Source organism: Equus asinus, chromosome 9 (assembly GCF_041296235.1).
Source record: "Equus asinus isolate D_3611 breed Donkey chromosome 9, EquAss-T2T_v2, whole genome shotgun sequence".
Lineage (NCBI taxonomy): Eukaryota > Metazoa > Chordata > Mammalia > Perissodactyla > Equidae > Equus > Equus asinus.
This window is the reverse complement of record NC_091798.1, coordinates 18,419,299-18,434,516: the sequence shown is the minus strand read 5'-3', so window position 1 is coordinate 18,434,516 and position 15,218 is coordinate 18,419,299. Positions and strand designations below refer to the sequence as shown.

Below are 15,218 nucleotides of genomic sequence, written 5' to 3'. Positions count from 1 at the left end.
TGCAGGAATTCATGGCTCAGATACAGGGTCACTGAGATTTCAAACCTGGTACATTAGTAACAGCACAAGACAAACAAAATACAAAATAGACATGACAAATTTGATTTATTCCAGGCAGAGATTTACCAACTGAGGATTAGCTATTGTTATATGAAATTATAATTGTTGCCATCACATATTGGAGAAGATAAACAATCTCTTATTCACTTTGATTTTCCATGTCTAAATTTAAACTGGAAAAATGCTTTCCATTTACATGGATTTAAAGGTTAAATCCTATGACCAAAGGAAAAAATGGAGTTTGATTTAAGTAGTGTTGCTAAACCTCCTCCATGTCATTCCAAACGAAGTGATTCATTGCCTGGTTGTGAGTCAAGACATTTGATCATTATCAGATTGTTTATTGATTTATTTCTGGATTAAACTGTTTTTTGCTGCATGCAAGACCAAGTTCATTTAAATGAGGTCAAGATCTTAGCTGGTCCCTGTACGTGTCTCACAGTTTTCCTCCTTCAGATGCCTTCTCTCTGTCAGATGCTTGTCCTTGGAGAAGTTTTTGCACATTTCCCAAGGAAATGGGAGGAGGGATTTGCTGAAAAGGTTAGTGGATGAATCAGTAGTTAAATTATCTTCAAATATTTAATAGGCCTCTAAGGTATTATAGTTCTCTGTGGATCTGTTTGACTGCTATTATCAATGTTTGGTGGCTAATTTTCCTCATCAAAGAAATGGAATCTTTGCTGGCCTATGCAAAATATGCTTAAACTTTCATTGTTGACATTTCTGCTGGTGGAATAATCAATGTGATTATTAGGATTATCCTTGGCTATGGCTAAGTGGACTCAAAGTACCAGTTAAATGACCAGGATTTTCTTCAAAAGTTCAAAACTTTTAAAACACTTCTCATATAAAATGTTCAGTGAGGCCAATCTCAGTTAATAAATAATATGTAAAAAATTAAATCAGTGAGAAAAGCTCAAAAAATTTTTGATTTAGGCATTTAAAGGAGTATCAACAGTAAAAACCTGTTTAGTCAATACGTTTTAGTTATGAAATATATTTAATACGCACACTAGACATTAAGGTACACGTATGTCCCTTTCTGATAGGGAGTTAGATGGGGTTAGTGAAAAATATTGTATTAGCTATGATTCTTATGGTCAAAATGATAGGAACCAAATTCAAACAAATTTAAAAGCAGAAAGTGCAATTTATTGGCTGATAATGTCCAGAAAAAAGTAGAATAACCAACCCAAGTGGAAATGCAGGAGTCCTCCTTGGTGCCAGCGACCCCGGAACCGGGAAACCAGATGCCATTGGTATCATCTCAGCCTCTTATATCTGCTCCTCTCTTTCACTACAGACCAGCTTTGTCCAGATGGCAGTATCAGAAAAGAAACCACTCTGGCTAGTTACAACAGAAAGATGTTTAGTACATTTATTAAATAGCTTATGGATGGAGGTTGAAATGGATAAATGATATTGAGTAATCCACAATACACATATAGTCATGAAATATGTCTGGGATGTTCTGCGTTTACAATTTAGAGATGCAACTATTAGAGATTGACTCAGTGCTCTTGCAAGTTTTAAATTCCCAGGGAAGGACCTGAGAATTCACTTCTTCTTCTGTTGATATGAGCTCTAGATCAATCAACTCTGGTCAGAGGAAAGGGTCATTATATACAAAAGACTCTTTCCTGTGGTGAAGATAGGGACCATAGTTGCCGGAAAAGGAGTGCTGGGTCAACAAACACATAGGTTTTCATTGTGTGTCTGTGTGTGTATGTATATATGTACGAATTTGTATCTATATGTGTATATGTACGTGAATATTTAGATACGCAAATACCTAAGTTCAGATATACTGTAGTGAATAGTAAATGCTAAGTAGGTGATAGTGTTGTTAGAGAAATTTGGAGTTCGGAGTTGTATAAAAGTTAGGCAAGAATGTTTTCTGCTGCTGAGCCTTCAAGTTGTGTATTTCTCAGGTAAGGGTCAGAATATAAACAAAGGTGTGATTTGGGGATCATAGCTGACATTTCCTAGAGGCAAAGAAGAATGGGAGAAATTTTGGAAAGGAAAAGCTGGAACCAGATTTTACCAGTCCTTGAACTACTAGGAAACTTAATGTTCTTTTCTAAGTAATGTATTATTCATGAAGGCTTTAAACATTATTTTTGGAGGTTAATCTAGGAGTGGTATGAAACACAAATGTGGAAGAAAACAGATGCAGAAAGACTAGAGAGGAGAAAAATGCAAGCATTCCAGGGATGAATGGATGCAACTGAACTAGGATAGTGGAAGGAACAGTGAAAAAGATGAGATAAGTGACAGTTCTAAACATTTTGTATTTATTTCACATTTTTGGAAAATGTATAAAACTTCTTAAGATAAAGGCACATCAAAATAGCAGAACACAAATTCCTTTTTTTTTTTGGTGAGGAAAATTCACCCTGAGCTATCATCTGTGCCAATCTTTGTCTATTTTGTATGTGGGATGCTGCCACAGCGTGGCTTGATGAGCAGTGTGTAGGTCCTCACCCATGAACCAAACCTGCGAACCCCAGGCAACCAAAGCAGAGCACGTGGACTTAACCACTACACCACTGGGCCTGCCCCAAAACACGACATATTTTTAATGCTCTAACACTCTATATTGCTACATACACTTAATAAAATGATATATTTAAGTTTGGAAAGCCATGGAGAGTTAGATAAACCTAATTTTCCAAAGCAAAATTATGCAAGTTAAATTATTGAACAGGAGCTAACAAAGCTTCCAATTAGAGAGAGGGGAAAGCAGACTCCCTAGAAATTGGCTAGATAATCAATATGCCAACGTACCATTTCCAAGGAAAGCAGTCTCAGAAGATGCATAAAAAGTCGTAATTTGTAAGGTATTTTGCCTGGCATCAGAAGGAAGACTTGAAAAACTCACATTTCCTAAGGAGAAAAAGGCTAATTAGATAAGGAAGACGTGGAAGTAAATAGCATGTTCCAAAAGTGTTGGCAACTACTCCCATTGCTTGCTTTCCTTTTCTGCATAAATGGACCTGTTTCAAGATGGTTTTACCCTCACATCAGTCCGAAACATATTTTTGCCTCAGCTTTATCCCTTGCTATTCACCATTCAAATGGCTGTATGCATTTTAGGGAAAGTCTAGTAGGCAGGAAGCAGAGACAGCTGGCGGAGAAACCATTCTCCTTCCTTCCTTGACTACCTTAAATTTACCTTCCTGATTATAGGAATTAAAATTCAAGATGATTTGTAACAGTCGTTTTAATTGTGTTTTACCACTCTTGCTTTTTAATGAGAGTTAGTCTGAAATAAGAAGATTTGTAACAGCCCTGTTTCTCTGCTTTCTTAGAAGGATACACATGAACAATCAATACACAGTAATGAAATGGAACACTTGAGTCGTGGATTTTTCAGATTCAAATTTCACTGAGAGCAAAGGCAACAAGAAAAGTTTGCTATCCAAGCATCTCTAGAAAACAGACATGGTGGTATATTATATAGCAATCTTTCTAAATTCCTGTGGGCCCACACGTTGGCGTGTTTACAAGGAATTGCTCTTCAAGTTAATTCTGTAGCTATGTATCTATATCATTTACTTGACCTTCACTGAAAGTTATGTCGTATTCCAAGTTTGATTATTTCTAGTTTATAACTACAATATCTTACAGTTTTATTATGATCTTTAAAAGTGTATCTGGAAAAGTTACATGGCTTTCTTTTCCATATTACCCACGTAAGAAGGATATCTGAATGCTTTTCAATATAGAAATCATTCACCTTTATGTGAAATGTTAATTAGTGCCTATAAAACAGTAGTCTCATGTGTTTATGATTTGCTACTTTAAAGCATTCATTGATGACAAATTGCCCTTTATTTATGCTGAATGCTGTTCTTTTTCTTTTGTTTCCCCTCAGATAAATTAAAAAATATAATTGTGGCCTCCAGTATTAAGTGTAATTCAACAGCAGAGAGGATAAGTCTAATTCTTTTCTTTTCTTTCTTTAGCTTGGTTCAGAATATAAATCGGAAGAGGCTTAAAGCCTCTGTTTCAAATGGCCTTGCTTATTCTCGGCACAACCTTGAAATAAATTTATTGTTTTTCATTTATATTTAAGGTCAGATGAAAGATAAGCTAGGATCTATTGCACTGGCTGTAACAACCAATAAAATATTTCACCACGGTCTGGGGAATACCCGGTACCTAATCATAAAAAAAGTGTGAATCACAGTCTTTTTCAGAGGTTACCATTTTGTATGACATATAAGCCTAACATAAGAAAATCACTTATATTCTTATGCACACAGCTAAAGTTCGTATGATAGAAGATAATAGAATGATATAACAGTTTAGGAATTCTTTAGCTGGGCTGGCTGGTAAATTGGAGAATTACAGCATCTTAATGAATAATATTCATTAAATGAATATTTGTGTTAAAACTAAAATGCTCTCACTAATAAAAGGGCCAATACACTTCGTTTCATCTACATCATGGATATGAATAGTTCTAGAACCAAATTGTGTAAAATGAATGAGGCAAAATCAGTGATTAAATACCTCCCACCAAATGCCCTCTTAATATTACTCTGTAGCACACGGATCATTTAATAAATAAATTCAATCAATTTTCCTCAGAAAATTTCTAACCTTTGAAATCGTATTTTTCACATATAGTTTACATGCAAAAATTCACCAATTTTAATCGTGCAATTTGATGTGTTTTACCGAATATATACAATGGTGTAGCTCCCACCACAGTCATGATATAGAATATTTTCATTACCCCAAAAAGTGCCCCGTGCTCTTTTGTATCACTTACTCCTCTCATTCCTTATTATATTCTTTCTAGACGCTGAGTTTTAGAGCTTTGCATTTCTTAGAATGTCGTGTATAAATAGAATCATACGTATGTAGTCTTTTGCTCCTGGCTTCCTTTAGCTAACATAATGCTTTTATATTTAGCTGTGTTGTTGTGTGTGTCAGTAGTTGTTCCTTTTTTTCTGAGAGTTACTCATTGTTTAGACATATATTTTCATTTCGATAATGAATAGAAGTGGTAATTGTGCACATTCTTGCTTTGTCCTTCATCTTAATATGAGGCTAGCTGTAGGTTTTTAGATGTCCTTTACAAGGTTAAGGAAATTCCTTTCTATTTCTAGTGTGCTGAGGATTTTCATCATGGATGGATATTGAATTTTGAAAAATATTTTTCCTGCATCTGTTGAGATGATCATGAGAATTTTCTTCTTTGTCTTTCTGATATGTTGAATTACATGTATTCCTGGAATAAATCTTACTTGCTTCTGATTTCTTATTGTTTTCATATATTGCTAGATACAATTTGGTAAAATATTGTTACAGATTTTCATGTCTATGCTAATGAGGTATATTTGTAATTTTCTTTTCTTGTAATGTCTTTGGTTTTTGTTATCAGAGTTTTACTGGCTTTCAGGTTTTCAATGGCAGCAAAACAGTTATTATCAGAACTTTCTAGATTCTGTTTTTATTTCTATATTGAGCATAGGTAGAGTAGAAAGAAGTGACCTCCTCTTCTAGATTCTGGAAGAATTTGTGAAAAATTGGTGTTGTTTCTAGTCTTGTGGGACGGATTTTAACTATAAACTAATTTCTTTAATGACCTTTTGTGGTTTGTGCTTGCAAAGAATTTGTCCATTTTATCTAAAGCTGTCATATCCACTGGCATAAAGTCATTCATATACTCCCTAATTATCCTTTAATATCTATGGGATTTATCCCTCTGTCCCTCTTTCATTCCTCATATTGGTAATTTGTGCCTTCTCACTTTTTTTTCTCATCAGTCAGGCAATTGGTTTGTCCATTTTATTATTCTTTCAATGAACCAGCTTTTGGTTTCATTGATTTTCTCCATTGTCCTTACCTTTTTCTTTTATTTTTTTAATGCTTTTTGATGAGGAAGATTGGACCTGAGCTAACATCTGTTGACAATCTTCCTCTTTTTTTTTCCCTCCCCAAAGTCCCAGTACATAGTTGTATATGCTAGTTGTAGGTCATTCTAGTTATTTTATGTGGGACGCCGCCACAGCATGGCTCGATGAGCAGCGTGTAAGTCCACACTCAGGATCAGAACCAGTGAACCCTGGGCTACCAAAACAGAGTGCGTGAACTTAACCACTCGACCATGGGGCCGGCTCCTGTCCTTACCATTTTCTATTTCATTTACTTCTGCTGTTATACTTATTTTCTTTCTTCTGCTTACTGAGCTTAATTTGCCCTTTTGTCTTAAGTTTTTAAAGTTGGGGTCTTAAATCATTAACTGAGCCCTTTTATCTATTCTATTATCAATGTCTAGTGCTATGCATTTCCCTCTGTGCACTGCTTTTCCTGCACTCTACAAATTCTGATATTTTATGTTTTGATTTTTGTTTAATACAACATACTTTCTAATTTTCCTTTTGATTTTTGCTTTGATCCATGAATTATTTAGAGAGCGTTGTTTAATTTCCAAGTATTTTAGAGATTCTCTGAAAATCTTTTTGTTATTGAATTCTAATTTAACTCCATTGTAGTCATAGAACATATTTTCTATGATTTCAGTCTTCTTAAATGTACTAAGATTTGTTTCATGGCCCAGAATATAATATGTCTTGGTGAATATTCTGTACGTACTTGAAAAGAATGTTTATTCTGCTTGTTGAGTAGAGTGTTTTATAAATTCATTGGGTCAAGATGGTTGATAGTGCTGTTTAAGTCTTCCACATATTTACTGATTTTCTGTCAATTACTAAGAAAGGCATATTGAAATTTCCAACTATAATTTCCAAGTAAGTCAAGGGAGGTTTTACACTGAATACGTGAGAACTGGATGTGAGAACTGGGTCCTTCAAAATGTGAATAAGAATTCAACTGGATTAACTGCAGAAAGGGAATCTTAGAGGAAAATACATGTACATTAAAAGTTAGCTGAAAAAAATTACAAAATTTTACCCATTTTATAACTACAACTATCTTTACAAAATGCTTTTGTTCATAAAAAAAGAATAAGGAGAGATTAGAAAAAATGGTATCTGAGGTATTCATGAACATTTCTTACTTTATTATTTTGTTAATGCTGCTTTAATGCAACTTGTATAATAGAAGAACAATTAAAATTTAGATTTGGTATTCTAAGGTAGTAAGTATCTTGATGTATCCAGAATTTAATTGCAAAAACAAAAACAAAAAACCTTTTTGTGGAATATGCATTAGGTCTGAAGAAGGAGGAAACTGGGAGATTTGAAAGCTTAACATTATGGCCAGTCCATGAAGAGTCTTGTAGGCCTGCTAAGGGCTTGAGACTTTATCCTGATGGCAACAGGAAGGAATCACTGAAAGACTTCAGGGAGTGAATGATGGCATGATATATGGGATTTCTTAAGACCGCTTTGGCAGGAAAGTAGAGGATTGAAGGCAGAAAGCAGCAATTAAGCACTTAGAAGTTCCTGTGATTTCACTGAAAGTCAATGAAAGTCTAAATAGGAGGGGGTTGCCCAAATTCAGGGAAAGATTTCTGAAGAAAATTCGTTCTGGGATCATTTGCAGGTGAATAATTAGAGAGGAATGTTCCAATAAATTTAGGATTGATGATAAGTCGCACTAGAAATCAAGCTATAAAACGAGAGAATCCTTATTAGGGAAGAGGTAAATGCTTTGTTAGGTTTTGAATATGTGAAATTTGAGTGGCCTGTGGAACTTCCAGGTAGAATTCAGTAGACAGCTAGAAATAGACCTTTAAGGCTTGGCACTGAATCCTGGAAATGGGTGAGATTTTTTCAGAGAGGGAGAAAAGTGGTGAAAGATAGTTATCTGGATGATAGGATTGGGAAGACGTGATGAGGAAGGGTTGAGGCAAAAGACACAAATGTATACCACACTTGGCCACATCATGGTGTTTATTTTGTGAGCAGGTTAACTGGCTCTGTTTAATGAGCAGCAAAATTTTACCTAATTCAGCTCATGCTATTTTCTAACCAAGATGAAATAAAATGAAAAATCTTAGGCTTATATTTCTGGAATCATTTCCAGTTTCAAATGGTTTGGCTTACGTTTTAAGCCAAAAGTCAAAGAGTTTTTTTCCATTTCTAATTACAGGGCATGATATAATCCAATTTTCTCTAAATTAAGTCTATTAATCTTGATCTTACAAGCCCTCTTCCTTTCCCTCTCCTGCTCAAAAAGACAATTTTACAACAAAAGTAGGTATGAACCTGAGGGTTTGCTTCTTTGGGTAGCTGAATGATCTAATTGGATGAGCATCATTAGGTTTAAGAATTCATAATTATTATGGTTTTCCTGCTGAGTGACTTTCTTTATTTCAAAGCCTGTTAGAGAACCCAAACTCATTCTCATATCCCCCTCATCTCCACTACCTCATCAGAACAGATAAGCCATTGTTGAAAATGCTGAAGTCAAGAGCACATTGATCTTTCACAGTAGAAGCAATTTCCTGTGCTCAAAAACTTGTAATGAGATTTAAAAAATACAAATAAATCTAATATATCCATAGTGGAGATTACAAAGTTGGATAAATGCAGACAAACGGCTGTTTAAACTGTCGTAACTTTCTCTAACATCCTATTGTTAATTTGCCGGCAGGTTTCTATACTCAGGGAGTAGAGAGGATCTGGGGTAAATTTATACTTTACCTAAAATATAGAGCCTAGAGCTGAAATGTATACATAATTGACTGTCATTTGAAAAGGGAAGGCTCTGTCTTTTATAGTCTCATCAATATTTTAGAGACTAATTTTATTTCAAAATGTGAGAAAAATTTGTTATTTTTAAGGGCCTAATTTTCTAATGTTACAATTTATTCTATGAGAATACTCAGGACCGATTTTTTCCCCCTCAAATAGAAGACATATGCTGTTCTTTAATTATTGAAAGACTTCTGGTCTATTAAAACCTTAAGAAAAATTTTAGATTGTCAACTTTGAAGATTTTCTTTTAGAAATTCAGCAATATTACCACCCCCTACCAGTAATAATATGGCTATAATCAGATCAGAGATGGCAAAACACACCATCCATGCTTCAAGTTATCACATGCTTTTCAATTATTTCATATTCAAAAGAACATGAGGAAGCATGTTCCTATTAAATGTGTGCACTATTTAGCTACCCTGCTCCACCCCCCACACCATCTGTTTCATTTTATTTCTGGTGGGGTTATCACACTTGCTGAGGCCTTGCCACTTAACCACTGGGCAAACGAAGTTGTTTCCTTGAGGGTCTCTCCTTTTTCTTTCAATCTGTTCACTCTACCTGACATATCTCTGCCAGGTTAATATTCCCCAAAAGGCTGTCTTTGATTATTTTATCAGGACAAGGTGGTCCGCCTTTCCCCAACTTTGAATCAGGAAACTATGAGAGAGAAATAAACATTCTTACTGAGAGATAAGAGACTAAATTGGCCTAGGACTGAAACAGTAAACAGATGATTATTGATAGTCAAAGGGGAAATATATATATTTTATTTTACATTCAAACTTACTGAACTCCTCTTCCAAAAATAAGACATAAATTCTAATTTATTTAACATCGTGCTCTAGGAAGATTTTAGTACTGAACAGTGATAGTTAAACTTCATTTCTTACTTCTTCTGCTGCTCCCGCCCCCTGTCCGTTCACTAACACAGCCTTCCATTTAACCATCCATCAACTCCAGGAGTTCTCTAAATACTTCCACCATTCTGTCCCTTTGCTCATGGAGGGTGGTGTTGTCACATGCGTTCTACTTTGCAAAAGCCTGTGTATCTGATAAGATAGCCCTCCAATATTTCCATGTGTGCTCTCTGACATCATCAGACAGAAATAGCAGATTTGTCTTTTTGTGCCTTCCTCGTCATCAGTTTGTGCAAACACACAAGCTATAGCAAATTGTAGCTCTAAACAGAAAAGGAGTAAAGTTCCAAGGCAACCTCTGACAGTACTCATTTGTTTTATTCAATAAACATTTGAAGGTTTATCACTTTTATGATCTACAGTAAATGTACAATGCCAACAGTTACTGAGCTCTTGCTTTCCCTAAGGCACCGTACTTGACATGCATCCCAATATTTTCGTTAATCCTCAAAAAACTCTCAAAGGTAGGTGTTATTACCCTCATTGACAAAATAGGGAAACTAAGGTATGTAGAGGCTAACAAGTTTACCAATGCTGCTCAGCAAGGAACTGGAGGGTGCCATTAAACACAAAGCAATTCTGCCTCACTGTCACACAGGTCACACTTTTTGTTCATGGGTTGGAGTAACAAGGACTTCCCCAAGATCACCATGGTTTAAGGCACAACTGAAACTGGGTACAAGATCTCTTGAGATCTCTGTTCTTTTATTTTTTGATGTTTTTTTCTTAATATAAATTATTCAATTTATTGAATATTTAATTACTGAACAATAACTTAGTGAATTATTCAATTCTCTGTTCTTTTCATGACTCCTCACTGTCACAATGATGTCCTTCTTCAGTCAGTGATTTTGACTTTCATTGGTAAGTTTCAGCCAAAAAAAAAAAAACCTGTGCAATCTTGTATCTTTTCAAAAATAATTCTCTCTTGCTTTTATGCCTTCACCCAACATTCTAAGTGCATAAAGTCCTCCACTACAAGTCGAGAAAAACTGTCAAGGTACTAGCACTCCAATAACTTTATAGTGTAATATTACACAAATCTGTGTCCACAGCTCTATTTATTTAAAGGAAGTTGCTTTGTTTGAGCTTTATTGTGTTTTTAAGCTAAATGAAACACAGAAAGCCTTGATTTAGTGTACAGCATGGGTTTGCCAACACTACTTCAAATTAGACCTGCCAGCTAACCCCTATTTCTCACCTGTGAGTCTAACAAATAAATTATAAATGTTGGCACAATGTTTATATTATTATTTTTATAGCCCACAATTTACAACCCTGGCTGTCCTTGAGAGGCTCGTGTGTTTGTTACACAGTCTCCTCCAGGGACGATTCATCGAATGGCGACTCGACATCTGCGCTCAGGGAAAACTCAGGCTCGTTCTACTATATTCCATTTCCCAAGAAACATTACTATTCCTCATTGATTGTGTACAGAGGATTAATTATGCTGTCACTTGGTGTATTTACCTCCTTGGTGGTTGTGTTGGCTCACTGACTTTAAAACGGTCAGTAGACGTCCTGGGGCAGAACACATTTGTTTTATAAGCTGTCTCAATGCTGCATGCTGCTCCCAGACAGGAGCTGTGTCTGTATTTCCAAAGTACCAATGGGACAGGAAAAGTCTTCATCAGCTGCTTATTTTGAACTGTTCAAGAGAAACTGAGTTGATGTATTTTTCACTAAATTAACTACTCGTTGTTCACAGTGATTAAGAGCAAAAATATCCAGGCTTGATTCCCAACTTTACCAGTTATTGGCTCTGTGAGTCAGAGTGAGCGAGTTACTTAAAGATTCTGTGCCTGAATATCCTCAGCTTTAGAAACATGGGTAATAATGTCCACACCACAGAATGAGGAGAGGAGTAAATAAGATAAAGCAAATCACCTAACAGAATGTCTAGTAAGTGACACTCAAAAATGTAGCCGTCATTTTTATGCCATTATTATGGCACAGGGCTGCTGTGTAGGGAATCCATAAATATATAGTCACTAGGGCAGTGATTGTAAGCTCTGTTCTTTCTTTTTCTTTTTTAATGATATATCTAGGAGCTTAATCTCTGCTTACCAATTTATACAGTATATCTACTTTCTTTTCCTCAGGCAGCAGAAATAAGTGACCCCCATTCAAAATATTCCTTCTTGGGCATTTTTTTCTTCCCAGCACCTGATGTAAAGACTGTGCTCAAATAATTGTGAGTTTTACAACTGTCTGAAAGTAGGGCAGTGATTAGCCTTGAAATATGATTGTTTCTCTCCATTCATATCACTTAAGTGAGTTTCTTTGGACATTGCCACCATCATCAAACAAATTTATCTCCCTCTCCCCAATACTGAAACCAACACTGGGATTTCTGAACAGCACAGTAATGTAATAGATCTTACCAGCTAGACCGTTAGCACCGTAAGCCCCAGAATGCATGCCATTTCATCGCTTGCCTACAGTCCAGCAACAACCTTGTTTCCCTTCTCTAATCCTTGCCTTGCAGATACTAGTGTACTCTTTTTAAAACTATAAATCAAACCACGTCACAATCCTATTTAACATTGATCAATTCTTGCAACCACAATGGGAAAAAAACCCAAACTCCTTAGCACCGCCAGCATGGCCTTCCCTAAGGCAGTTCCGGCCTTCCTCTCTGATTCAGTCTCCTGCTCTTTCTTCCTTGAATACTAGGTTCCAATTTCTTTGATCTTCCTGCTTTTCAAAGGCACTAAGTTCATTACTGACCCAGAGTCTTTGCACTTGAGTCTTCTCCTGGAAGACTTTTTCTCAGGTCTTCGAATACCTTCCGAAGTCATGTCTTCAGGTTTCTGCCAGCACATCCTTTCCGTTGAAATACCTTCCTCGATCATCTTCCTTAGAACAGCTGCCCCTCTTTTATCACTCCCGTGCTCTTTGTTTCTCTTCGTGGTACTTATCACTATTTGTGATTTTAATGTTTTTTGTATTTATTTATCTATTATCTGTCTCTCCCACTAGAATGTAAGCTGTAGGAAGGCAAAGATTTTTACTGTTTTGTTAATGGCTGTATCCCAACAGCCCAGAGCATAGAACAGTGACAAGATCATAGCAAATATGTAGTCAAGAATATGAATGAGTTAAAAAAGAGGCTATCATGTATTAACTCAGAAATAACCCAAACATTTATTATTTCAAACACAGATAACAATACATTTTGTCTTATAGTTAGCTTGCTTTTTTCACAAGAGTGGCATCCATTCCATTTATTGTAATTCACCTATTTAATCATGCATATATCATTTAATGAATAAGCCTTTTATTATACAAATATATTTTATCATGAAATCCTTTAAAAATCTGCTAGATGAAAATTAAGAGCCATGAATCATTTAAATCATTTCAGTATTTCTAAGGTTATATTATTCACCTATATAGTACCAAGAGTCTGACCTACTATTTTGATAAAAGTCAGTGAGATTCCTCTTACTGAAACAGTATTTTTACACTACCTGAGTTTTTAATATACAGTTGTGAGATTGTGAAGTGTTGTGACTATGATATCTTGTCAGTGTGGCCAAATTTTAGCTAGGACTTGGAGTTATGTGAGGTAAAAAAATAATTTGTATGTAGTTCAACACAGTTAGCTCTGGGCCAGATAATTAGATCATACTATCCAAACATGGAGATTCAGTATAAGTGAACTTAAATCAGCTTTTGAGAACAAACCAGTAAAACAAAATGAAATTTGTACTAAACTTGAGACTTAAACTGTGGATATTAGAGCCGATTACTCTCTACTGTCCTGCTCATGCAATCATCCTGACATGTAGAGCAATTTAGTACTCTTTCTAGAAGTTATTTTCCTTCAAGGTTAAATTACAAGTCTGTCCCTTTATAATATATTCATTACAGTACATTTTAACAGGAAACAATGCAATCCCTAGCAAAACCTTAAAGAAAAAGCTGCTTTCACTAAAGATTTTGCATAATATACCCAACATTTTGGGAGAATGTAGATTTAGATGTGTCAGTATGCAAACAGTTTCATAGAAATAACATCTTCAGAAATAATTATAATGTGCTTAAAAATAAGAACTACTTCCTTATAAAAGCTCTTCCCCTCCCCATGAGAGATGAATTGAAAGAATGAAGGAGTCTCTCTTTTGACCTGTTGCCCTTTATTAATTATCTTATGTATTCCCATATCCCAGGAAAATCTTCCTGGAGATTCTCAATGTTTACTAGGTGAGCCTGCCCCTCCCCCTCTACCTGATTACAACATGCCTCTCTCCCTAACCTTAGGAAGAGATGCACTGTCCAAGATCTGCCACCAATTGTCAATCTTCTCCCAACATGGTCTCCACTTATGTCTCTACCATGCAATTTAGCATTTAATGAAATGTCCAATGTCTTCAGATGTATTTTTCTTTATTCTCAAACTAGATAATCCACATTTTAAAATGTGTAACCATGGTTTATTAGTATTTTTTTTTTTTAAAGATCGGCACCTGAGCTAACAACCATTGCCAATCTTCTTTTTTTTTTTTTTTCTGCTTTATCTCCCAAAACCCCCCGTACATAGTTGTATATCTTAGTTGCAGGTCCTTCTAGTTGTGGGATGTGGGACGCCACCTCAACATGGCCTGACGAGTGGTGCCATGTCCTCACCCAGGATCCGAACCCTGGGCCGCTGCAGCGGAACGCACGAACTTAACCACTCGGCCACGGAGCCGGCCCCTATTAGTATTTTTTAATTTTTTAAAATATCTAGCATAATAAAGATCTCATTGTAGACACTAATAAAACAAGAAGTCATAAGTATATTCAATCTGGGTCACAGTACATGAGTCATCCTTTATGTTGGAATATCAAAGAAAGGATTCTAAGTTGTATAGTCTTTGACCACTTATTTTAAATCACATATTCCCAAATTCCAAATCTTACTTTTTAAAAAAATGTCTCCATAGTCCTTAACATTATTTTGTTTGGTTTATATTTTACTTATTCACTTCGAGTATTGAAAATCTTCCCCAGTGGAATGTAAGTCCATAGGGGTAGAAATTTTTGTTTAGTTTTTTCACTTTTTTAACCCCAGTGACTAAAATAGTGACTGACACATAGAAGGTGCTGAATAAATATTTGTGGAATGAGTGAATGAATGAATAATTTCCATCTTTACAGTCATGAGAATTTTATCAATGCACTCTACATTATATATGGAAGAGATATATATATCTTCTTAAGTGAGCAAATAAATGAGCAAACTTTTGTGATAAGATCGTAATGTCAATAATATGTCCCAATATATTTACTCACTAGTAATATGCATATAAAATATTTTAATATTTTGGAAATCAGACTGCATCTTAAAATTCACATATACATATAATGTAGTGATGTTTTAATTATTTTTCTATCGAAGCCTGTTAGTCTATGCTTTGTGTGTAAGAATTGAAGGACTGTGATCATTTGCTGTGCATTGACGATCAGTATCATATCATAATTTTAGCTGTGACTGTGGTTATTGGTAATTGTAACGGTCAGCACGACTGACAGTGGTAGTATGAAATAGGTCTGGTGCACAGGGAAGGCA

General features: G+C 35.4%; 1 long non-coding RNA gene across 1 annotated transcript in view; it reads left to right on the top strand.

Moving 5' to 3' along the window:
• The first annotated feature begins 473 nt into the window (after positions 1-473).
• Positions 474-15,218, top strand: part of LOC123288754 (uncharacterized) — a 2,093,166-nt gene continuing 2,078,421 nt past the window's right edge. The window contains exon 1 of the long non-coding RNA XR_011505731.1: positions 474-600. This is a non-coding gene — a long non-coding RNA (uncharacterized lncRNA). The remainder of the gene's footprint in view (positions 601-15,218) is intronic.